This window comes from Varroa destructor, unplaced genomic scaffold (genome assembly GCF_002443255.2).
Source record: "Varroa destructor unplaced genomic scaffold, Vdes_3.0 BEIS01000003.1, whole genome shotgun sequence".
Taxonomy (NCBI): Eukaryota; Metazoa; Arthropoda; class Arachnida; order Mesostigmata; family Varroidae; genus Varroa; species Varroa destructor.
Window position 1 is genome coordinate 14,982,669 of NW_019211456.1, and position 26,444 is coordinate 15,009,112.

Sequence of the window (26,444 nt, forward strand, 5' to 3'; positions counted from 1 at the left end):
GAGAAGAACTATAAAAGTAAACGAGGTAATATTAAACCTTATTATTAGTATTAAAATTATCATTGTGTGTATTTTCCATAGGTGATATTCACCGAAATGTGATATCCAAAAGTCAGAAGCACACTGCAGTACAAAATAGACTTCTTGAACCTTTCCACAGCCCTCATCGACAAACAGACCTCTAGTCCGTTCGACATATGCGACAAGACGCCGACGAGTACGCATTGGAGAAGCGACAATGGCAAGGGCAGCGTCAGTGCTAGAAAACGTCGATGCCGGCTCGACCAATTAGTGCTAAGGGCAATAATTAGAATCATGGCAATTCAGCACATCGCACACAAATCGACGCGAATACACGATCGCTTAACGTAGTACAAGAACACATTTGCCCACTCAGGTACATAAAGCCCTTGGCTTTCTCTACGGCAGATAGCAGCGCTAAGATAGCGCGCGTGGCACAACAGTCCTAGACGAAGTTCGATAAACATCGACCAACGGCACAAACGAACTGGAGACAACACCATGCCATTCACATTGCCAAAGGTGGATCATAAGCGGCAGACTCCCCAGGCAGAAACCAGTTGCTGGGCTAGCTTCAATTTATTAGTTTATGATTTGTCAACAGCCAGTTGCCTCGTTGAGACAGTTCAGCAGACAGACATGTTTGCGGCATAGTCTGAACTTCTTGCAAGCGTTGCTCTTACTATTATTGAAACTGTTCTGTTATTATTGTGACTGCTGCTTCTGTTGGCGCCATAGTCGCCGCTGCTGCTGCTGTCGTTACTGCCACTTAGATTACGTCGACAATTCCCTTCCTCGACTGCACGCGCGACCAAGCGCGTCTCACGTTCTTCCAGCGTCCCTTGCCCGCTACTGCCCTTCCGAAAACGACACAACTCAGACCGTCCAGCGTCTCGCGTCCTCGACTGACACAAACGTTGCGCCACTAGTCTGGCTGCTAGCTGGTAATGGAGGATAGGCAGCGCCTGGAAAAAACGCTTGAGTTGCTCGATCAACGACGCTAACAACGATTTTAGGCTTCTAGACAGCTTATGCGTGACAGACAGGCCAAACTGCTTAGATAAAAAAAAAAAGCGGCGGCGTTTCACTATCGCTTTAGGGCCATATGTACAATCGAAACCTGTTTGCCTGCAACAGCAACAACGACGGCGGCGGCAGCAGCAGCAGCAGCAGAGGTGTCGAATGCCATTTCATCGATAGCCCCAATGCCCGTTGGCCTGCTCTGCGCAAAGCCGTTTCTACTGGTGTTGGGGCTGTCAGCGTGAAAGCTCGCGCTCGCGCAGATATGCTGCTCGTGAAGGCAACAGTGATGGCGACGCCGGCGTCAATTGAGTCGAGTAGAGGATGAAGAGACGACACGGCAAGATTACCGTAGTCGTCACTCTTATGGGGCTGCCGCCGCCTGATGGTTTAAGCAACGAAGGAAGCGAGGAAAGATAATGCAGTGGCGTATTGCCACTACCAAGCGTCTAATGGCGCCGATGGCTGCTGGCGTTTGTTCAGGTGTATGAGTACCGGGGCGGCTCGTGACCATTCGGCGCCACTGAGACGCTGCATAGAGCAAACCTAGGCAGGTTTGTAAGGGTTGCTAGGTCTTTTCGGTCTGACCTATAGCACTAGCAGTAGTAGTCGAAGTGACAGATGTTGCTCACAACAACTCTACCAACAGCACGATAAACCGGCATTAATTAGCGTCAACGTGAGCCCCCGTAAACAACCAGTGTAACTAGACGGAGTATTTTAGCCATGAAATAGCTATCATCGGAAACAGGACTAAAGCATTAGACTTCTTCTATCCCAGTCGAAAAGTCAACGTCCACGTAAACCTTGATTCAGTCTGGCTATGCAGCCTGCAGTCCCAATGGTGTGCCAATGGTATAGTTGTTCGGGAATATTGTCAGCATCAAAACTTAGGTTTACTTTTCGGTATCTGTTATCGTTGCTGTCTTTGGCCGGCTTTGTGGAAGCCGTGTCAGCTGGCCAGAAAGCTACGAGGGTCCTAGCCGTAGGACCACTGATAGGCAATGAGCGTGTTCGTGTTAATGGACGCCAATATCGCCGCTATAGAAACGCCAGCAGTACTAGAGCTCAATAATGACTCAACGCATTGATGATAGCTGCCCCACTGCTGGAGGAGTTTCTGCGTTTTCTTTCTACCGCTATTATAACTAGTTCAATTGCGGCCACTAATGCCGCTACCTAACATATGACATCATCCCTGTTCTTTGTACACGTACTATCTACCTAGAAGTACCAGTGCTTGAACTTCCCTGCTAGCGTTCCTGCCTTCTTGCTAGAGTGATTTCTATCTCCTCTTCCCTCCATCAAATCGTCTGTTTCCCAAAACTACACTGATTGGTTACAGCAAATGACCAACGCAGCCGGCCTCGCCAAGCCCATGTTCGTTTCTCGGCCTGTCTCGCTGTTTACCTGTGTGGAATACAGCGCGCACGATAAACTATATTCTTTCTATTGTACAATCAGATGAGCATAATGAAAAAAGTCATACATGAACGTGTCTCATCAGAGCACTGGCTGGTCTCTCTGCCGCTGGCGTCGTCGCTCTATTTTGTTAGAATTAAGTGAACAGGAGAGAGAAAACGCGATAAGCTGGTGTGAACGAATCGGGCGGAAAGAAGCGAGGAACTCATTGACGCAGAGGATTGTGCGCAGGTTGAATGACAACGATAGCGCTATTCAGATACTCATATACAGCATATATATATATACGGACAACGCTACATAGAGATGCAGACGACACCGCAAAACACATCCAATCAGTCATCCAAATAACACTGCACAGTGCACATGATAAATGATTGGCAGTATAGGAAATCAACACAAAAAGAAGGCAAACACATATCCAGTCAATACATTGTGAAACAACAACGAATAACACGAGCTCGTCGCCATAAACGTACACTAACGACGACCACCGCTACCGCTGTTGCTACGGAGAGTTTTTGACCACAAGTGATTTTACATCGAATTAATGTCTCAAACTCTGAAGTGGCACTCCAGAACCTTACTTTGTAATTTCTTTATTATGAAAGCTCTGCCAGAAGCATAGTCGTAGTTATTACCTCAGAGCGTCCGACGCTATCGGGTAGTTGTCTCGATCCTATTCTGCTATGACAATCGTCTGCGGCATGGAATTAGCACGGGGGTGGCGGTCTCTATCGACCCTCCAGCGCCCAGTGGTATGTGGCCCTGTTCTCTGGACGCCGTACGACCTAAACGTGTGCAAAGAGGCCTGGCTAAGTTTGTGCACTTACGTATTTCCTACTCTGGCTAGTTTTTTTTATTCTGCCTCTCATTTATATTCCATTCCATGTTTCACAGAAGACCGAAAACCGTATGTCCGTTACACTATCGTCTCACGCAAATGCGAGGCTTGGTCTAATGTCATCGGCATAAGATATCGCCACGGACGATCAAGGCGCTATGGAGTGATGAGACACGCAAAGACGTGACGAACGGTCCCGGACAATGAAGACGAGAATCAAACGAAACAAAGCAAAGAAGAAACCTCTGCTCTACCTTTCGGGACGATAATGACCTTTAACAAAAACTGCATGCGCGGCACAAGTCACGTCTACCATCTGGAATTTGTAATTCTGTTCACGGTTCGAAAGACATTTGAAGGCTAGCTCCTGCTTATATCACAGAGAATTGGTAAATATGAAAAAAGTAGATCTCTCTATACTGGATCTAGATGGTCTATGACCCTTGATAAGTACTGCACACCCTCGCTCCAAAAATATTCATGAGAAACAAAAAACAAACACCTGATATATTTTGTCATTTGTACGAGCGTTTCTACGACATGTGCAGATCCAATATATATATTATTGGATTTTAGGATAGCATACTGTGTATATGCTGATGGCCACATGTAGATACACACACGATTGCAGTCTGAATAAGCGGAGTAATTAGATACTTTGATGAGCTTAAGCAACAACAGTTTCATTCATTTTAATAATAAAATTACTAACTTTTTATTTTATATGTTAAACATTATAAATAGTTGAAGATTCATTCAGGATTCCTAGGACAATATACACAAAAAAATTAAGCGTGTACGGCAGCCCGTCTATCTACTTTGTTTCGAACACACGTTTCTAACGCACACGTTACGCATCAACAAGATCAATGATGTTTCTTTTGTTTAGTTTTCTTTATTTACACAAATTACATAGTGTAATCTGTAAGTTTTGCGACAACATCATATTAACAAACAACAGTTTGTCATAAAACCTTATCAATGCCATCATAATCATATATCAATGGTCATTTCACGCTTTCGATCTGATATTTTAAGTGGTTCCATGACTAAAGGTGTGCATTCGTTACCAGCCTCATTACACATATCCGACAGGCGCATGTTTGTCGGTGGGTGACTGCGGTGTCAACGCACGTTGGTAAGAGGCCTTGACCAAGGGGAGCTCTTGACAGTGCTTGCTGCTTCTGTGCACATGTGTGTGTCATCGTTAATACAGTCATAGGCCAATCAAATAGACGGCGCCTCGCTGACCTATTAGCAGGCCGACGGTATCGCAGACGATACTTTGATAACAGCACTAGTAACAATCGAAAACTGGTTCGTGCCCCAATCGTGCCAAAGATCATGGAGAAACCTAAACGACTTGTGAGGAGGTGGTTCTCCGTGTGTCCAGCTAGCGAAGCGAAAGCGATGGCCGTTCATACCAATTGCTCGAAACTTTATTCCACAGCTTGACTGACATCGTGCACTGGTACACCAATAGGCTCGTTTAACTATAACTACTTAGTGTACTACCTGAGAGCAGGCCCGACGTTGGTCGCTTGGCGAGCGCTAGGTTGCTCACACCTAGCCGACTGGTTAGGATGGAGAAAAGAAGGGTGGACAGCCACAATAAGTAAAGCGGTAAAACTAGCACGCACAAAAAGCGTCATACACTGCGCATGCAGCAACGAAATGCAATGGAACGCAGTAACTCGGCAAAGTCCACTATGTAAAAACAACATGAGCTTATGAATAGAGACCGTCGTCTGACTACTGCCTGCGACACACATTACCGCTACCTAACAAGCTATCGTTGTGACATTTCATTTTTTTTATCGTTGAGGCCGCCTCTGCGGCAGCTTAACACGCTTCGCTTCGTGGGTGAAAGAGCGAGAAAGGGAAGCGTAACAAGCTTGTTGTCGGCCAGTTCACTAAACCTATTGTTTTAAACTGTCTGTATCGGTGACAACAGCGAGTTCTTCCTCCTTCCTCATCAAATCATACCTGGAGCAATAACATAGGTGAAGGGCAAATTACCTCAACCCTTTCAATAACTTGTGCCTGCAAGCAATGCGATGAGATCACATTTAGAATCGAAGTCCTGTTGTCGATGGCGCCAGTTGTTGCATCGCCGTTATCTACACTGATTCGAATCTACCGTTTTTTTTTTTATCCACTTATGTTCAATTGTCTTTCCTCGCCTCTGCAGGCCGGTAAAATGGGCAGATAGGAAGGCGGGCAGTCATATCTCTCAAATCATACCTCTCATTGTCAACGCCCTATGAGATTCGGTAACGAATAATAAAGACCACTATCGCCTAAATGAATAATTAAAACAATTCGTGATTCTGCAAATTACTCGCCATGGCGAAGATAGCATTCTGATTCACCGCATTAGACTATTTCTAGTTCGCTTTTACCTCGCATCTCCCGTACCTTTATTCGGAGCAGCTGCTGCTTCAAAATGGCTAATTCTTCGCTCTTCAGTAATACCAATCAATAACTCAAATTAGTACTTAGAGCGGAATAAGCATTTCGCAGTTGCCAACGATTTTCGTCATCGAAAAGCAATATGACCCTGTCAAGCGACGACCTTGCAATAGCACGAACCTCATTCCGTCACCAAAGTAAAATTTGTCTATTAACAAAAAAACGATAACAATAGACGCAAAATAACAATAGCCGCGGAAGGGATCGTGGCCAGTCTCATCAGGAGCACGTCAGAGATTAACAAAAGGGCACCTGTTTCTGTCAGCAGTCCCAGTGGAAGCAAACTATTTCTGTCTGATATACGCTACATATTTCTATGACACGATTACTACGGGATATTCTGCTGCTACTATCGCTAGTACTATCCAGAGTTTTGGTGTCTTAATGCAAACTATCGGTTACAATTGCACAACGAACGGACCTTGAGAACATATATCCATGAATGCAAACAACTAGAATAACTGAGAGCTAATAGAAGGTCGTATTGGTATGTGTCCCCATGATAGATTGGTGGGTAACGTGCGTGCCTGCTAATCTTAGGCACACCTTCTGATCTAGGTTCGAACCCGGGCATAGACAGGCTTCGTTTCGTGCTAGAAGACAGCCATCTGATGGAACGCATAATGGCGATACCGCACATATAAGGTTATAGGTTAATAGAGACTCACAGCTGGTGCAGTAGCTATATCCTTACTGATAGCACATAGGCAGCCGGTACTGAAGACGATAGACAACGATTAAAGACCGGCGTTTTTTTTACAATATGAGGCTTCTGAAGGAATTTATTGAAAACTGTTTCTATTGCGTTACTCTACTCTCTGCAGCCGAAGGCGAAGTGTTATAATAGGCTTGGGATGCAGGATGCAGAAAACAACTACGTTAATGGCCGTTACAAACAGCGAATCCTTTGAAATAGATAGGCTAGAATGATCCTTTGAGGCAGCTCTTAAGCTAAGTTCGCATCTGTAATTTCTCTATTTACGATTACTCAAGGTGAATCAACAGAGAGGTATGCTAGGGGTATACTTGCCCACAGGCTGGCCATCCTAGAGGATAGGAAGCATGGACTCAGATCGACAAAACAAGCGGGTTAAAGTCAACGTTAAATGGTCCCTTGCTTAGTCCAAAAGGTAACTGAAATATGGCGGTGAGACTGCGCGCTCTCGATTGCCGCACCAACGGTCTATAAGTTTCTTGAAGAACTCAAAACAGCGGTTTGCATTTTCTGCGAATATCTTATAGTAACAGGAGCTCGTGATGTCTATCCAAGTGCGACCAAAAAATCACTCGTCACTGCTATAGAGCTCGACCTCTCTATATTCCGACGCCAATTTCTCGCTTGGTCCCTTTTTGGCTGTAGGTAAAGATTGAATCATGCCTCGTCTATGGCGACAGTATGCTTGAAGCGAGCTTTCTATTAATTAAAGGTTCGAAAATTGCACATGCGCAGTTCCAAGTGGCTTAAAGCCGATTCGCAGGAGACACGTTTTATAACGAGTTCCTGCTGCATTTCCAGTGTTAATGATGTAATTCCGTAACATGCGGAACAATGCCAGTTTTAATCAAGCTCTTAGACTACAAGCATACTTTCCGTGAAAAGCCTTTTCGATTGTGACGATGCCCTCTTGTCCTTCGAATGTCGCTATCTTGCTACCTCTTCGGTGGCCTTCACTTTTTAGGACACTCCAATCTTCATTCTTGAAAAATTTACGTGCTGTGCCTTCGCTTAACATTTATTTGCCTAATGTTTTCTTATAATACCTTCAAAATTTCTACTGCACTATGTGACCACTAGACATTGATTTTCGAGACTTCTGAACCTATTCTTCTTGGAATACCCCCGGTCAGTCACAAACTTCTGAAAGACTGGAGTAACTCCTAGTTAAATTCAAGGTCTGCTGGGTTCGCTGGTAGGAGCCTAATATATATATATATATATATATATATATATATATATATATATATATATATATATATATATAGGTTACTCTTTTAAGAATGTGTCGGCATACCGAAAATACGTTCTGTTTAAATTTGGTGAGCTTAGGGTTATTGGGCGGGCCATTGCAATTGCTATTATTGCGCTCAGAAGCTTCAAGATCTCATGAAGACCCAACGAAATGCTATATGTTCAGTATCAGAGTTTATACTAAATGAAATTACCAAACGTCCCAAAACCAACGACGTATGTAGTGTATGTTAGCAAAATATCTGTTCCAGAAGGCAAAGAAATCACTAGCCAGAACGCAGTGCGTTTAGGTCAATTCAGTGAGTCAATTGCTGCCATTGGGTTACGACTGTTGCTACTGGCGTTGCTTCGAAGCAATACTAACAATATATCGTAGCTCATAGCATAGTACCTGACACAGTTCATCTATATAAGGTAATATATACTATCGTTATCATCACGTCCATGAGGTCGTTAGTCGGAAGCTCCGCAATACAACTGAACGTTGACCTTCGAAATGGTAGAGTCAGAACATACGATATGATCTATATGCTTTTTAAACTCCTCGCACAGTCGATATAAAATGGGATCAGTAAGTTCGCCCTAAAGACGTTAGGGCGAACTTCCTAGGAGACTTAGAGTGGGAGCAACATTTTAAACTTATTTAGTACACTAATTTCAGCTCGTAAGTTTCAAGGTCCAAGCTAAAAGAGAACTAGACGAGATAAATAATGAGCGTTCTATATCTAGCTGTAAAAAAATACTCTGCTGCTCCTTGTCTGTTGTTGCCCCTCTCTAACAGTTCATTTGCTAATCATGTGCTACGCACTATCATGAAGTTATCGATTTGTTGTTATCTAGAGCTGCTCGTATCGCAAAATTTCCAGTTTATGTGGTTCCAGAGATGGTGAAAAATCAGTATTTGTTTCTGTTTCTATTTTTTCGTCTTACAATAAGACCTAAGCCACTCGGGATGGCAGACACTAAAACTGAAGGTATTACTTAAAAACCAGACGTATTGAGTTCGACAAGGACCAATCTGAGAAAAATCATCAAAGAACAATTTCGTCGTAACAGTATATATAGCATTTAAACTGTTATAATAATCTAATATAATAAAACATAAACGTAGCCCTGGCCTCGACAGTGGCATTTGTTATTATTCTGCATTTGGGTTCAATTTCTACCACGTGTTGGGTTTAACGTGTATCAAACTTCTCCTTCCACCATATGTTACTTACTCCTGAAAGCATCGCAAGCCCCATAAGGGGATGCAATAATTTCTATGTAATAGTAAATATAGGTCCAACATTCGCGCGTTCTCATGAAACCAGCGCCTCAGAAACAATTTCGCGCTGTTCGACGGCTAACATCAACATTTACTGATCAAGATAACGTCATGCATTAACACTGCGAGATAAGCTCCCGAGTGGTTTTGGCTGGTACACGTTAATGCGGTGTATCGTGTGCACGTAGTACACTGATTCTCTGTGCACACACTCACTGACAGAACCGGGAGCCCGGGTACCGGAGACACCACGTGCGTTTGTACTGTACAAAACCTATACCAAAAAATATAAGATGCGTTCTTACTTTTATAGACAAAATGGCGGCAACTTCGCATACTTATCATTGGGCAGGTTGCCATTTGTAGATTTAATAGTATAATAGCGACAAATACGATAGCTAGTTCAAATAGTTGGGGGTCCCGTAAATAGCCGACCAGACAGCAACTGTAGTCAACAACTGCAAACTAGCAACAGTCAGCTGGCGTACAGGAAAGAAATCTGTTAAGCGAAAGCGAAGCTGTGGGGCTCCGTTGTTCGCGCAGCCGAAAAAGTCAGGGGTCCACCTGATACCGCCAGGCGCTTGTCGCGATTACGATAATGGCGGCCGCGGCAGTGACGCCGCGTAGACGTTGCCGTAACTGCTTTGTGCTGAAACGCAAACAACGTTACGAGGGAAACGAAGGCGGAGACCCTAACAGTTGGCCACAGACGTACATATTGCATAGTAAGCTCGTGTTGCCTTCTTGCGAACGGTGGCCGTTCGTTGCTTGACGGCTCCGGGAACCTTTTCCTGTGTGCAAGGGCCGCTGCCCCTAATAAGCATCGGTATCCGCGGGAATGTCACACCGAAATTCTTTGCTGTTTACATTGTGCACCTAACCGCCGAGATGTAGGTGGATGAAGTAGCGAAGGTCTGGGAAAAAAGGAGCAACATGAAGAAATTCTAGCGTCGCTTCAATATAGCCTCCCCCGCGTGAACTTTCTACTTTGTCGTAGCCTGTTTTCGCCTAGTAAATACGCAAACTGCAGTTCGTCATTGCACCAAACGCATCCTTTATTATCCTAGGCTTGACTAACGATAGCGGAAATCTCTAAAAATGCCTGAAAATCGCCGTACTGTTAAATAACTAACGCATTAAAAACGATGTCTTTTGTTTTAGCTAAATATCGGCATCGTAAAAGACACGAATCACCAACAGATAATTTCTGGTCTTTCGGAAGGTAAAGAAATATACAAAGCAAAAATAAACCATTTTTATGTTTAATGTAAAGCCTGACAACCAATCCAAGCGACGATCTCCTAGATTAATATATAAAATATCCCTGGAAAGACCCGAACAACCACCGCTATAGTTGTATTAATGATAATTAGATCGCGCTGAATTTAGCTAGATTAACTCTTTGTTTTTATTTATTTAGCTAGGTATTACCAATAACAATAAATTCTGATTGAGTTTAATAGGAAAATGGTTCCAGAGACGAAGACAAAAAAACGTTTTTATGAGTAGTATATACACCTTATTGCGAAACGACACGCTTCGAGTTTGATATACGAGTCTTAACTTCCTGACATTTACAACGTAATACGAAAATGTAATCCTTAGGGTTACAACGATGATATGCTAGCACGGTTGTTCTTGCACAATAGCTGCAAATGAATAATAATATATACGGATATATCCCCAAGGTATAACATATGTGCATGTACCTGCATATGCAATAAACTTCGTACGACAGAACAAGCCCTCATTTGTTCGAAAAAATCGTTTTTATTTCGTGACCGCTCTCTTTTAAGAACAAGTAATATCTTCCACTATCTATATGTTATCCATCTGACCGTCATATCTCAAAACGATAACGTTCTGTTCTCTAATTTTCGGTAATAGCCGCTATTGGCGTTCATCTTTCCATTGGCTGCCATTCGTGCTAGATATTATATTCGTCTTATCCAGTGTTCTTTGTTATTTGTAAGTCGTATTATTCCGCGTCACTTACTTGTTGATGAGGCAATCTGTAACTAGCCAAAGTATAGCCTGTTGAACACGGAAGGAACTGAAATAAAATGAACTACTATAATTTATAGGACGCAGCAGAACATAGGACGTACGGTGCGTAGCATGCCTGGCTGGGAATCGACTGGCGCAAGCAGAGCCAGCTAATACCAGCCATAACCGGCCGTACAATCAATTAATGCTGGCCACGTTCCACCGAGATGACGTTCAGTGATTCCCCCAACCAGCAACATGACCATTCATACTGCTCGTCCTACGGATCCTCAGATCCCCAGGATTATTGCTCAGATGCTCGTGGTGGCACTGTTTGTTGTAGCGATTACATTACCCCCTTCCCCCTTTGTTCTTTCACTGACTCAATGATCAATCAACAATCGACAGTGACGATGAAACCTGAGTTCACTGTTGCCAGGGGCCTAGGCCAATTCCTCTAGCATATTCTTCTATAGTCCGGCTAGCAGCGTACTCATTCCTGTCAGCTCCCTACGGCATGGATCGTTGATACTGCAGGTGCGCGCCGTTTAATCTTTTACTGAATAGTAGTACTCTATTGATTATCTCTTTATTATGCGTGCACGCGTCTGTTAACGCGTGTTACACTCTATAAAGCAGTAGCGGTAACAGGTTAGATGACCAAAAGTTCCTATACCTGTTGTTGATGTCGTCGTCGTTCTCGTCGTGGGGGAACGCTGTCGGTAGAAGAAAGTCGGTATTCGTTGCGACTTACACGGACACACGCATATATATATATATATATATATATATATGAGCTGCTACTCACACTAATTTATTGTTGCACCGACAGGCAAAAACGCCTATTTGCCTATCCGTCGCCTCGCTAAACCTTCGGATAGGCTGCAGAAGTGGCGAAGACAGCACTTGACGGTTCCTGATCGCTAATCCCCTTCAGACAAACTCAGTGGCAGCGGCGGCAGTAGCAGCAGCAGCAGCAATAGAGAAAGTTGATCTTCTTCCTCTGACCTGATACTTTAGTCGACTTTTCATCCGTGAGTATTATAGTACTTGTGACCTATTCAGGTGTCATACCGGAGCCTTCCGCTAACACAGCTGATAAAATTGCAGGGTTGAGCACTACTACTACTAGCATCATTACAACAGTTGCTACAAGTAAAGAAAACAATAATGCTACAATTATCATGGTGATATCGTAGTGGTGGGTTATCGCTAACAGAACGGCCGATCCCACATGCAGCAGCTGGCGGCTAGCAACCTCGTGGACCCTATAGGCACAATAAGTAAAATGGTGTGCGATACTGAAAGCGAGTGATAAGAATCGATAGAGAGAAAACGGCTATGAGTGGACACCGCTAATGACCTCAGTTCTTAATGGTAACATAAAGGCAGCACTTGAAGTTTGAATTTAAAGACAGAAAACAAATCGGGCCAAGTGTAAAAACTCTTTGTAATATAAATCTGTGTTACTCGACGCCGCAGTGTCTACCAAACTATATCCTTGCTAAAATGGGTCTATGAGTAGCAGTAAGGGAATGTTTTATTAAATATTTAGATTCCCTTTGCACATATGGCGTTTGAAACATTATTACATTACTGGAAGATGTACGACTACGTAATGCTTAATGAATATTGAAGTTCGATGGCCTTAAATAGCAAACCTAAGTCGAGTACGATTTCCTCCCTTCGACGACACGAAAGCATCCCCTACACTGAAGGGTGGAAGGCAACGAACAGGAACGGTACCGAATCTGTTGTTCGTAAGAGATTATTTGACTGTATAGGATGATCATCAACAACAATAGCTAACGTTATCTTGTTGGTAAGCCCTAGGTGGCGACGTGTTCACACAATTCGTACATTTACGTAGAACGTTCACAATGCAGTAATACGTGCTTTCACAATGCCGCCTTGATGCCCCTGAAGAAAAATGCTTACGATTGCCGCCATAAACGATTCGAAACGCTTGCCAATGGCGTCCAGTACCGTCTGTTACCTGTTCATTCCCGCAACGAATGTTGACCACCATAATCGAATACTTTAAACGGTCTATACCAGCTTGGGCGATGTTCAATGCTTTTTACGACGCTAATTAGCTGTACACTAATTAACAAGGGGCGAATTGTACCACTAAATGGCAAAGCACGTCGAGATGGGTATGACGGCGCTTGCGGCTGTAATGATAATGCTTTGACGGTGGTAGCAGTGCGTCGTGTCGAAACACCGTTGGCATCATTTCTTTCCCATTTTTCAGTTCCAAAGCGTAGCTTTAGCTAGGAAGATATAGGATTCCTTTGGACTTGTCTTTTGGCGAGCTGTCGATTGGCACCAAAATCGACTTCTCTGGTCTAGTCAGTCAGGAGTACAAATATATGTACCAAAAGATTGCCGATTTCAGCAATCACAATGCTTACAGACGCATCCCTCCTAAATAGCGACTAAAAACTCCAAAAAAAAGGCCGATGCTACTGGCGCTAATAAATATATTCGATAGACAGATGAGCTACAGCCCGTTAGAGTGCTTTAACTATTCTAAATAGTAAAAATAGTAAGCAAGAGCGGCAATTTTGATTTAATATTTACTTGCCCCGCTTGCCCGCTTTAACCGCCATTAAGTGATACGTAGTTGTCGTAAATATTATTTCACTTGACGTCAGGCCACCTCGAGGGGCTATGGTACCGGGATGGCTGATGATTCATAATGCACATATGGCACAAAAAAAATCCCTGGTTTAATCATTAAATATATTGACAGTGTCAATTAACTGTTTTTCCCTGGTACCGTGCTAGTATCGTCCTCGAACATGCATTTATCAACATTGGCAGACTGCATGATTAAGTGGGAGAGACTGCGTTGCATTACATTTGACGTCGTCTGAGTCTCATATGGACTAATCCCAGCACTACACGTACGGCCATAAACAACTGCCTCGTATCGGGTCCCGAAGCGACCAATGCCCGCGCGCTGCTGATTCTCAAGATCTAGTAGATGCACGCCATATCGTAATAAAGCTCTAATAGTTAACTCGATTGCTTTACCTAGGTCCAGGCCGGTCTCTAGTCGTCACACAGCCTTTCGGTCTCCCATAACATCAGTATCGACCTTGACAATGCACATGTTATAATGCTTCACCATTATAACGAGTTTTGCTGCTGTACATATACACGATATAAACAAAAAAAAAAAGGGTGCAGGAATAGTCGAGCCCTGTTTTATGGCTCTGGTGGAAGAAAACCTTGCAGTACTTGCTGATATTGCCCGCTCCAACCGTTTAACCTTAAACCTCGTCGTCTTTTGAAAACACGTAATTTTTCAAGCTTCTTCACTACGTCCGATCGCCATAGTACCTTGTACGAGAAGTCAGATTGGTGCAACGAAAAGTGGTCGTTTTGCTAACGGAACTAATCACATGTACGTGCATACACATGCACTTATACAGCGTCGAATGGGGTTATTTATTCTAAGAGAGGTCATAGCTTGGAGAGCCCTATGCGTCTAGTCTCTGGCCAATGGACGCACCTGAAGGTAAGTTGTAGATCAGGCTGACTTATGCGAAGCTGTCAATGAGAAACTCGCTCTCAGAAACTGGGGCATTAAGCGAACAAAAGCTGCCTATAATAATCTGATTATATACAGTCTCTGTCTGAAAACACTTTGCACCGTTATTCTGACAGTACCAGAGGCTGGCCAGAATGGCTTTACCTATGCTGTATCTATTGCTGTTAACCTCCGTTCAAGGTCTTCCACCTTCCTGAGGACTTCCTTCCTTTCCTGAACACAGAACTCCGCCCATTTGTCGTATCCTATACCAGCTCGAATTCGGTTACTTGGTCTCATATTGTTGTCATCTTCATCAAGCACGTCGAAATTGACGACCATTTATAGTCGTCGTGGCAGCCGCTGTAGTGCCGAACGATACGGCCAGAATGAAGGCAAACCAAGCGCGGACTGTGTGCACGTAAGTCCACCAATGCAGCAGCTAGATATATAATACAATGATCACTTAAGGCAATCCATGTAACAGCGAGCTCGCCAACAGAAAATGCTACCTCCGAACGGACCCTTGTCAGCAGCCACAATGCCATTGCTCTGTCGAAAGAAATTGTACGAAGCAGTCCTTGAAAGGGCAACAAAAAAACCGAGAATAAACGAGGTTTTGCCTATAACGAAAATGCCCGCCAGCTCGCAACTTCGCGCGTTTACAGGAAACAGCTCTTTCCCTTACTACTTTATTGGAGTTAAGTAGACACCTGTTCGCGTAGAAGGAGTAGCAGATACGGCTGATTTTTGCATATACTAGTTCGGATATGAAATGAACTCCATACGATACGGACCAGGTAGGCTCAGCGTCATATTCTCAATATTTGAACGAATCGACCTCTCTGAGAAGTGTCTGCTTTTAATTTCCTGACTATGCACAGCCATTTTTTTAGAGCTACACAAGGAGCGTCAATTTTAACCTCGTTGAGAAACGTTTGCAGGACCGTACGAGTAGCCAGATAGAAATTTAGTTAAAGGCTGTGAATGACATAAATTTATTGCGAAGCTCGCGCAGAGCTAAAAAACGAGTTCAAGAAGCTGACGCAGCTGACTGAATTCACATGGTCATGAAGCCATTGTATGTGGTTTTTATTGGCATTAAAATCCGGTAGCGACTAATTCCCTAAATCAAATTGGTGGTTTCCAACTTAACGATATATTAACAGCTCAACAATAACAGATCTCTTTATGGTAATATCTGTCAAAAATAAGCAAATATCGGAACGTCGGTTCCCTGATTAACCAGATTAATATAACACGTGTGGCGCATTTTCGAAAGCGTACTCTTATATGTCTAACAATGTCGAGTAGGAGACCCAAAAATCAAAGATATCGAAAGCGCTAGAATCAAAGATCTAGCACTAGCTGTTTGGGGTTATTTTAGGTATCCACATTCGGCCTTCTTCTGCCGCTAACCCTGCTTAATCGACATTCTGTTTCTCGAAGCAAACTATACTAACCTGACAATACCTCTGTTCGATCTATCTAACACTCTCATCCGTGTCTAGCCATAAATTCTACTGAATGTTGTAGATACGCGTACATTTGGTCTGACTACTTTGCATCGATGTCTAACTTGCATATGATATATGGCACTTCGCCAATCCGTAAATGTTCGCAGATGATTTTTTGCATTAAATATACGCATGCCCTAACGTCCACCTAAAATTGACCTCTAACCCATAACATGTACGCCAAGACGAGAAATGAAAAAAAAAACGATTGTGACGAGCACCGACTACGAAATTTTCCTATCTCGCAGGCGGTTTACCCATCCAATCCTGTTGAAAACCTTCCTCTTTCACTCATTCACGCTGTCTGTCTACGTTACGTGTGTGTTCACTAGCGCCCCTTGCCGCAAACAGAATTTGCTCTTCTTTACGTCGCATCAATCGCAAACAAACTAAATGGTTCCGAATTGGCTCGCGCTTTCCTCATTATTTCAAAGACATGGACTTCTCGCCAGCGCTAACTTTGCTGATACTGGCAGCATCGATAGCGGACTACAATTGTTATTATTTGTGATTTTCCTTTGACACATTGCCGCTATAGGAAACGCCGCCGCTGAAGCTGTCACTAGCCGAGATTTTCACCGACACAAAGACATACCGAAACTGAATGACGGACCTACTCAGAACCTGCTTTAAAGAGCTTGGTCTGGCCACCGTCTGGCTATGCAATTTAGTCAGACAATAAACTGTTACCGCTATTACTACAGGTCCCTCATGTCGCAGAACCGCCCCAGTCTTGCCTGCACAGCAAGACGGGCCCATATTTTAGCAAATATAAATATACGAGGGTAAACAAATCTGACACCAACATGGCGACGGGACTAGCCCAGGTCAAATTCAAAAGGACATCGAACTCTGCGCGTTGACCATCAGCAATCGCACTATCATAGATTACTAGCGCAGAAGAGGCGCTTGCTCTAATGGTCAGATGACCAACTGGTTGTGCACAATATATGCGACATTAGGGAAAAGAAACAAAGTACGAGTAAACGCTGCTGGTGTACTGCATAATGGCACCATCCAATCTGTCTCTTGTTCAAAAGGCCACAAGCAATACCGATCCTTTTTGGTCGGTTGTTTACGTTCTGCATCGTCTAGGAAGGAAAGCTGCTAGAGAGCTATACTAGTGGTATCAATACACGAGCAAAGAGACGAACGGCTATATACAGAGACCCGGAGTGTGTTGCGCATTGTACGCGCGTCCGCTATACCGTTGCGGATGGTGAGTATATATTGATACGATAAAAGGCACGTCTGCGTCCATTTTTCGACTAACTTTCGTAGGGCTGTGCACAAAGCATGACAACAGTCTCGATTTTATCAAAGTATGTATGTAGAGCTGTAGAGCTGTAGAACACGGCTGTGCTTTTCTAACAACAGCAACCTTCTTATCGTAAAATCAATACGCAACTTCCTTTGCGCGGAAACTCTTTTCGGGACCTATTCTACTGACCAGCTGGTAGCAAAAAAAAAAAACAAATAATTGAATTCGGTGCTTCGTGCAAAAAGCGTTGAGTCATCAGCTCGAAATGCTTTGAAGCCTAGTAAAGATGGAAAACATTGCGAAAAGCGCAAGATAATTATCTATGTCAATATAGTTGTATCGGCCTAATATCTACGATCAGCCACAGTTCACTCAGACTGGCTGTTATCGACGACTAGCAGTTAATTAGGCAACTGTTTGAAGGATTTTTTTTTTTCGTGCGGCATTATTTATGCTGGGAGCCACCGAAACCTACCATGGCAGAAGCAGTAGCAGTGTTCCAACGGCAACGGTCATCACTTTAGTCAAGCGTGAGATATCGCTATCAGATCGCCTCCAAATCTTAAAGAAGAAATGCTTGTTTCCTTCCTTTCTGGTCTAACCACCTTGCTTGTCATTGTTCGAAGAATTAGAAATCCAAACATTACGCAAAAGAGGGAACAAAACAGGGAAACAAAAAAGGGAAATCTCTTCCAGAATTCTGGACTGCTCCATCAGTCAATATCATGCCCTTAGCCATTGTTATCGCCCGTCTTGTCCGAGCCACCAAGACGAAAGGAAAACCTAAGCCCCTGATGGGCTCACCGCCAACGCAACTTCACAGATTTAATATTAAGCATATACACACAAAGATGCCAACTTGAAAAATGTTTTAAGTTCGACGCTTGATAGTGCCGTTCAGCATTGCCTTAGATGGCTGGCTTCGACCACGAGGCGAAATGCGTTCACTACCGGTTGCGACACAAAACCTCGACGTGTCCTTAAAGCAAAGATGTTACCCACGGTGCCATTACGAGGACAATGATGCCAATCTACGTTTTAGTAATTGAGCTTGTATACCCAAAGCAGGCGAACCCTTCTTTTTTATTCTCCCTTCGCCTTCTGCGCTCGCATAGCCTGCTCCCGCTCCCTACATAGCGAACACGAACGACGACGTAAGCGAACGACAGACCACACGGTGTTTCGTAGTGAAATACTTCCAGAAATTTCACAGATTTTATTTCATGCTTTTGATGCAAATGAAATTGTATTTTTCTAGACTTTATGTAAGCATTACTTGTTAAAGCTAGTAAATGGAGATGACGTACTCCAGGCGTGCCAGAAGCTGCTAATTAAAATATATACGCATAACGAGGCCGTAGTCGGTTATCGCCCGCTCTTTGCCACCGAAATAGAATGTTCGAAGGACTTTAAATGTAACTGTCTCTTGCTGGGTGGATCTGAAGGTTCACTCACTCGAAACACACTCGTATTATGGCGAACTATTGTATATTAATCTAATTTTTTTCGACCATATGTGAAGTCCACCGCATGGTCCCGTCCACAGCCTATGGTTCTATGCAATGCGCCCTTACCTAGTTCGCTTTCTACGCTCATAAACGGTATCGGCAAGTTCTTTATAAGTTGAATTACTTAGGTCTTTTTTTCAGCTGTAGTCGAAACAATTTTAACGAATCTCTACACTACGATATATGCGCAATCGCCTGAAGTTTCACCTCAACATTTCCTCTTAAAGTTGTAGTCGTTTCCAAATTCAAATCTACTTGTGTCCGTATAAGACGGCGCATTAACCCACAGAATTATAAAAGTTACTTTTATTTACCACGAAACTGCATTACGATCAACGAAAGCCTGACATTCGCACTTAACTCTTCGTACCGTACATTTAGCTCAGTCAGATGATGACGTCGATTTGCTTAAATGAGGGAAACGCCTTTCCTAAGTTCTGGGAACACTATGCGCGGTCACGCTCCTTTTTACTTTCTTTGAAACGGAAGAACATCCACCCTATATCATTTCCACCGTCAGGAACCTTATTCAGTCGAGTTTCGATAGGTATGCTAGGCAAGTCGAAATAATTGTTTACTGACAACGTTAAGACTGGAAGTTAAAAAGAAATTTTGAGAAGTTTCTGGAAAAACCGAAAGATTTCTGCGTATATCAAAAATAATACGTACGTTCGGTTTAAGTAGGCCGTAATCGTTCTAATATAAACTTTCTGAAAAGCTCGAACAAAATTGCAAGTCTTTTTCACCACGACGGGCCGTAGAGCCATAACTTACTAGCCACCAAGACGGACAACAGGCTACAATCTTTTCGCCCCCGCCTGTCTAGATTAATGGAAGACTGTGGAAGATTAATCTAGATAAACGATTTTTTCAATTACAAACACATTTACACATTACACTAATCTAAGATTCTTTAAGAGCTTCATGATCCAAACTTCGGTAAAGCAGTTGAGCTTCATACTCTTCGAGCTAATCAAGTCAACGGAGATCGATAAGTCTGAAAGAAAAAAACACCTTTTTCCGTGTGGTTTTAGAACGAAGGCAATTTATAGAATCTATAAGCAGGAATTACGCTGGGTGTCTGGGGCATTATAAATAACTGTTACTGCGTACCTATTAATGTGGGAACTGATAAACAGGGTTCAAGTACTCTGCTAAAACCCAGAAAATCAATTAAAATGTCATCAATATGCTAAGTTGCTTATACAGTGTGTGCTGATGAAATTCTAAGGTCGTGCTTAAGTTTTTTGCGGCCGAGTATTCAAGTTTCTAGCACCTGTGTCGCTTGGCAGCCGCGTTACTGTGACATTTGAGTGCCATCAGAAGCGGTGCAGAACTACAGCGGCCTGTTGTCACACTGTTATACCATTATTAGCCTAAAAACTTCAAAGCCTTAATAGAGCTGCCATAATCCTGATGCTTTATATACCCTTGTCGACACCCTGATACCGCAATAATAGCAAACAATTCACCACATAAGCTCCACATATATTGTAAATATGTTCGTGCAGGTGGTTAGGTGCTAGACAAAGGATTGTCAAGCGATGGCCTGGCTGTATTATACGTTTTGCCCACATTTACTCAAAATAATTTTAGTTAAAAATTATTAATATCAAAAATGTATAGATTATTTAAATTTTTTTAACTAACGCATACGTATAGCCATCATATAAGTACCACATTATTTTCATCGTCTAAAACCACGCATAAGGACATAAATTGACTAAAACAAATTCTAGGATTAGAGTGCGTCTTCACCATAATCCAGCTCGAGTTCAACACATCTAAGCACAGTCGATAATCGCGGCATTTTGAAGGCCTTGATACCACGTAAACCTTTGCGTTTTTGTCATCCCTGGCCTCGGTGTAAAGATTTTCCTTTACCCTTTACCCAAAAAATGTTACAAGATACAGGTCTAGTTGATTGGGGGGCGTGTCATGTAGGGACAGGGAAAAGTGGCTGTATAAAACATGATAGATGTTGCCCTCGTCTAAATGGATAATACCAAAGGGGCCTGGCTTAATAATAATGCTCGGCCTTCCCAAAACCTATATGTACCTCCCATCACTGAACTACAATCTTTCTCGAAAACAATCCTGCCTATTAACTACCGTTGTTTACTGCATTGCGCGCATAACAATCAGCTTGTCAAATCAGAGTGAGTTTGTCTATGCACAAAATTCGATTAAATACAGCTTAAAATTGATGGATACATCCTACGTCTAAGGGTCGCTTTACCTACCACACTGCTACAGCGAACAGTTCTAAAACGGAGTCTTGATATGAACTGATTTCGCCCTGGCTGCGCAATACGTGAGGGACAGCAAAAAACAAACTCAAAAATTATTGAACCGTTTCCTCGCTAATTTTTTCCCATCATGGCCACTCTTACCTAAATTTTTTCCGAAAAATCGAACAAGTTTTTTATTTTTTCATCCAACTATCCTCTTTCTGTTCATGTTTGAACAACGTGAAAGGAACGTATGAATCCTGACAGTCAGAAATAGATTAACTAATCATAGCCTGGACTAGCGTTTGCTTGCTTTCCGCAGTCGCTATGGCCTAACCGGTAGACGAAGCATAGGATGAGAGAAATGTCGGTAGAAAAAAGGCGACCTTTGCTTAGCTCACTCAATAGGACAGATATTGAACTAACGAATGAACTGTAGGCGCTGCGGAGTGTTGAGCGAGGTCAATTTCAGTTAGAATGTGAAAACTCACAAAGCTCAAGCCGAATGTGTGGACTTCACATCTGAAATCATAGCAATGCAAAGGTATTCAAATATCGAGAGCACAAAATAGCTTGCCATAGTCTATACGTAATCACACACGTCCAAGGTCACGCAGACGCATTTGAAGCCTCTACAAGGCTATTTAAGGTTCTGCATATATTCTGACTGCCCTCGGACTAAGTGCGTCATGCCTTAACGCGCCTTCTCCCAAGGATACATAGATCCTAATCGACAAACTAAGGTGGATTGTCTGTGCCCGCGGTGATATTTAGCTATATTTCATTTCCTAAGAACGCTAATTTCTCGTATGGGCTTAAGTTTTAAGGAATGAGCTACCCGTAAATCTCCGAATTCATTCCTGAGCATTTTTTACTGTCCTATTTATGTCCTACCAATTAACTGCGTAAAAACTGCGTCTAAGATGTGTTTTCTGCAATGTAACCTGACTTGCAACTCTAACCCCTTGATAGTGCCAACAGTAGAGACCCAGCGCAGCTACCCAAACATTACTAATCTCCTTAGGGTGAGCCATATCACTGTAACTTAAAAAACTCAAGGGCCGGTAATTTTTAACGCCTCAAAATGATACACCTAAATATCAACCAGTTGAAGCTGCAAAGGTAGTCGCCGTCTATTTAACGCAACAGCAATCGTGTAATACCATTGTTATCCAATGCTGCGCTAAAATCTCGCGTCCTCTATAAAGTGAATATATTATGAACACAAGAATATTTATCTAGCTAATTTCAATTATCTCTTTGATTACTATTACATTGGATTTCCCAGTGCTGGTGCCACACAGCTTTTCCTATAACAGACTTTCGGCATAATGCCATAGCCATAGTGACACTGAAATAGGCGATAACGTTTTTCTTATTAATTATATCTTTAATATTTGTTGTTATAGGCTCATGGGCCAGTTTTGTGGGAGCAAAACAAAGCTCCCCACACAATTAGAACAGCCTCATAACCGCTAATAAATCTTGTTACTAATAGTGTTCATACAAAATACCAGCAAAATATTGCGTAGATATTTAGATAATTAACAGCTTCAGCGGGCTTACGCTTTTAGCCGACTAAATTCATTGCATCGTTGTTTATGCAAAGTTGACAGTGTCCGAAGTCTCATAACGGTTCGAAGACACATGCATACGGCTCAACGACGGTATTCGTGAGAGCTCCTGGCACTATCGTCGTGCTGAAGCCCTATTTCAAATCTAAATTTTAGATCGACCGCCACTGGGATGCCGAACAACTACCCCTTATACGTACAGACAAGAAAACACTGACAGCCTGTACTCGGTCTCTTTGTTTAATTGATGGTCCCATTACATCTGCGGGCGAAAAATACGCCAGTCTAAAAATAAATCGGCTACACAAAGAATAGTACCATTGGTGCTGCTATTTAACCGGTCCAAACTGAAACGACGCCCGGCTTGGCACTCTGCAAATACAGCGCCTACTCGAATGAGGAAATTTTGTGCAAAAGATGCTCGCGAAAATATTTACCGCGAAGAAGGTGTTTTTTTACGTCAGGCTACCAGCTGAACAAAACAACACGTACGTGGTACTTTGGTCCAACAAAAATGGTTCTCTTCTCATGTTTAGAGCAAGACGTGACTAGATATTTATATTAGGTAGTTCTATCTGATGTAAGTGTATCAATGGGAAGCGTCTAAATAAACCGGGCCAATATCACCTCTCGATCGGATCAGTCTAGACCACGGACGTCAAGCGTGGTCAAGCCATGACGGCCGATGTTGTATGGGTATTTGATGTGTCTGTGAATATACGATGGCAATGGAAGCATTCCGCAAACAGCTACATTGACAGACAATGTTCCACTTCAGCCTAGATGTTCCCGGTGACATTGCCCTTTAGAGTGCAGCGTAGAGCATTGTGACATGGGAGACGTGCTTAGCTGCGAGAATCAAGCCCTACCGACCGGATCAGCTTCGAGTACGCGGTGAGGAGACTCGAATAGCTGAACACGATCGTTGGAGGCAGCAAGTCAACGCTGACAGATAAATGCAATAAGACAAAAGATCTGCATATATCTCGTTTCTTAATTATTTTCTGTTGTGAATGTTGTGGAGAAATACCGCGACTAATTCAACTTTTGCTTTTTTGCCAGCTGACAAATGCATGCTTGACACCTTAGACCTAAGGGCGATCATCCTTTTTCATTCCTGCACTTCTATAGCATTGACGAGGTTATAATCAGTGTTCCCTTTTGTAGTGGTAAACCAGTCAGTTATTGCGTATTCGCGCACATATTGAAAAATGCCTACATCCGAAAGGGGGCAGAGAGCGTATGAAATAACTGATTTCATAAATAACTGAAGAAATAACTGAAATAACTGAAGAGTAACCTTCATCTGATCACATTTCGAACACGGTAAATTTCAACAAATATCGATCTGCGAAAAACAACAGTAAATAGCATTCATCTGGACCCTTCGTGTTTTAGCTAGTTAGATGTGTTTGGTAAAGATTAGGCAGCGGCAAAACTCATATATATAACTACTAACTATGAGGCGCCACAGTGCTGAAGAAAGATTTGTTAAATAAATCTAATACGTAAAGTTAGTCAGCTAGTTTTCTATTCGTGACACGTTCTAATAGGTCTATATAGATACTTATTTGAGCCCTATTTAATAATGTAGTAGTTTCAGTCGCAAACATCGTTGCAAGTAGGTCCTCACGTTCCCTAATGGTTTCTTCCCTATTGGTTTCCCGAATGTACACGTAGTTGCAAATTATTAGTAAACGGTCGGGCTAGCGGGAGGTTAACCGCTACAGTACCCGATGAGAAACCCAACCAGATTCGGTTCCGAAAATCCCCCACTGGAGCGCCTTACTCTCCGGGCTAAAACAGGAGGTGTTAGAGCCCCAGGGCCGCCGAAGGTTTGGTCACTGTTGGCTTCCTGCTCTTTCTCATTTGTTTCCTCGTCTGTACTTGAATCTCGCCCTCTTCAGTGTGAGCTCAAAACCGCACGTTCAATGGCTCTCAAGCGTGCCCTATAGTCTGCTCTGTGTTAGGCACTTCTGCCCACTGTCCTCAATTCTATGATCGGATCTCTCTCTTGCTTATCGTATCGTAGGCGCGTGGCTACAATAATACGCGAGGCGAATACCTGCATTAGCTGAAATCAAAGGACAAACCACAGTGCAACAAAATTTCCTGAAATTTGTAGCACGAATATAGCGACATGCTTTATGCTCTGGGCGTTTTTATTGCCGCTGCAATTTCAGAGTTCGAAAGCCTGGCATGGAAAGGCCAGATGGACTACGATGGACTGGTAAATGCAATACAGTTTCATATTATGTTATGATCCAGGTAGCCATCATGTTTCTGCGTAGTCCTGCTGAGTCTAACGTTGTTTTTCGCGTTGGTCGTCGCACCGTACGCGGTGCTATACTGTGCCACTCCTACATCGTTCTGGCTTGCCCCTTGCCCTTTTAGGCCCGCAAACGCCTCTTTGCCTTTGGTCTGCTTCGGAAAACAGACACGCACGGTGCCTACCTACCTTTTAGGCCGCAAGTCCTTCGATTACCCTCCACCACGTTGCTCTTTCTCTTTTTTGGGTAGCAACGACCAGTAGGCAACGAGCAGCAGAACAACTACACCCTCAAAAGTTACTAACAGCTGCAGTCCGCGAATGCCTTCGTTCATCCCCATTCCATAACTGCTTTTGTAGACGGCGACCACGATGGTGGCAAAGCCGGCGGTCGCACGACACTCTTACCCTCTCTTTAGCAGAGTTCCTTCCGCTACCTCTTAGTCCGGCCCTCCATGCCCCTTTACTTAATCCCTAGCTTAACCCCTCGTCGGAAAGTGTGGGCGGTCTGGCAAGCGTCTGCAAAAGGGCGCGCTGTTTGGCCGCAATATGGGTCTACGTAGATACGTACATAGACAAGCATGTACGAACGGACAGACACAGTACAAGACGACCTCATACACCGCACACGTACTATAACTCAGCCTGACGATGAATAGACTATGCAGAATAGCATATACAGGCCATGCCGCATCCTTGCATACATAGATAGGAGAAATCAGCGCACCATTATGATCCGTCGAGCGGTCATCTTAGCTTGCTTTAACAGACATTGTCACACCGTCCTGACCTGGCAATTTTTCTGTGCCTGGGCGACGAAAAACAAGGTTACGCTTCCGACATGACCATCGTCATCATCAACATGTCCTGCTTATGATTACTGCACGAGTTGCTTAAGTTCGAAAAAGTTACAGAACGCTGAGCAGGTGGCCGGTTTGGCTTTTTTTTTTCTAAGACTACGTTGGAGATCATCGAACGGCGAATGAAGTCACGGAAGAGAACAAACAGCGTAAGAGACGATGAGGTACAATAATGATATGGAAGTGTAATTGGACCGCAATAATCGATAGCAAATACCATTAGTAGCATTTTTTTAATCATATCATGTCTTCTGGCGAGGCTTCGTTGACACTACGTCCCCGAAACGTTTTGACTGCGAGTACAATTTTGGACACAAATAAAAGCATGCAGGTACGCGTTCCATCTTCTCCACATTTAACGTGACATCATCGAAGCTTTACGGCTTGTGAAGTTAAGGCAACAAGATTAACATAGGTCTCTCGCAATTATTGAATTTATAGCCAAAGCTTTTCGTTAACAAAGATAAACCGAGCAGTGTGCAGACGTTATCGTTTTCACACTTCAATGCACTGGATTATTGGTTAAAGCGCTTAACATAGACTTTTCCGTCGATGTTACATATAACGTGGACGGAAAAGTCTATTCTAAAAAGCTTTCGGAAAGTTATACGAATGGACGCATCCAAATGCAGACGCCATACTTGTATCGCCTTAAAGCTAATACGCCATATTTTGAAACACCCAG

At 43.2% G+C, this 26,444-nt stretch overlaps 1 protein-coding gene across 8 annotated transcripts in view; it reads right to left on the bottom strand.

Moving 5' to 3' along the window:
- Positions 1-26,444, bottom strand: part of Wnk (Wnk kinase) — a 71,015-nt gene that overhangs the window by 30,467 nt on the left and 14,104 nt on the right. Inside the window, exon 1 of one of the 8 annotated variants that reach the window (XM_022798839.2) lies at positions 93-823. The exons of the other annotated variants lie outside the window; for them this stretch is intronic. The gene's annotated coding sequence lies outside the window, so the exon portion shown is untranslated. Of the gene's footprint in view, positions 1-92; positions 824-26,444 lie in introns of those variants that run through there. 8 annotated transcript variants of the gene reach the window in all.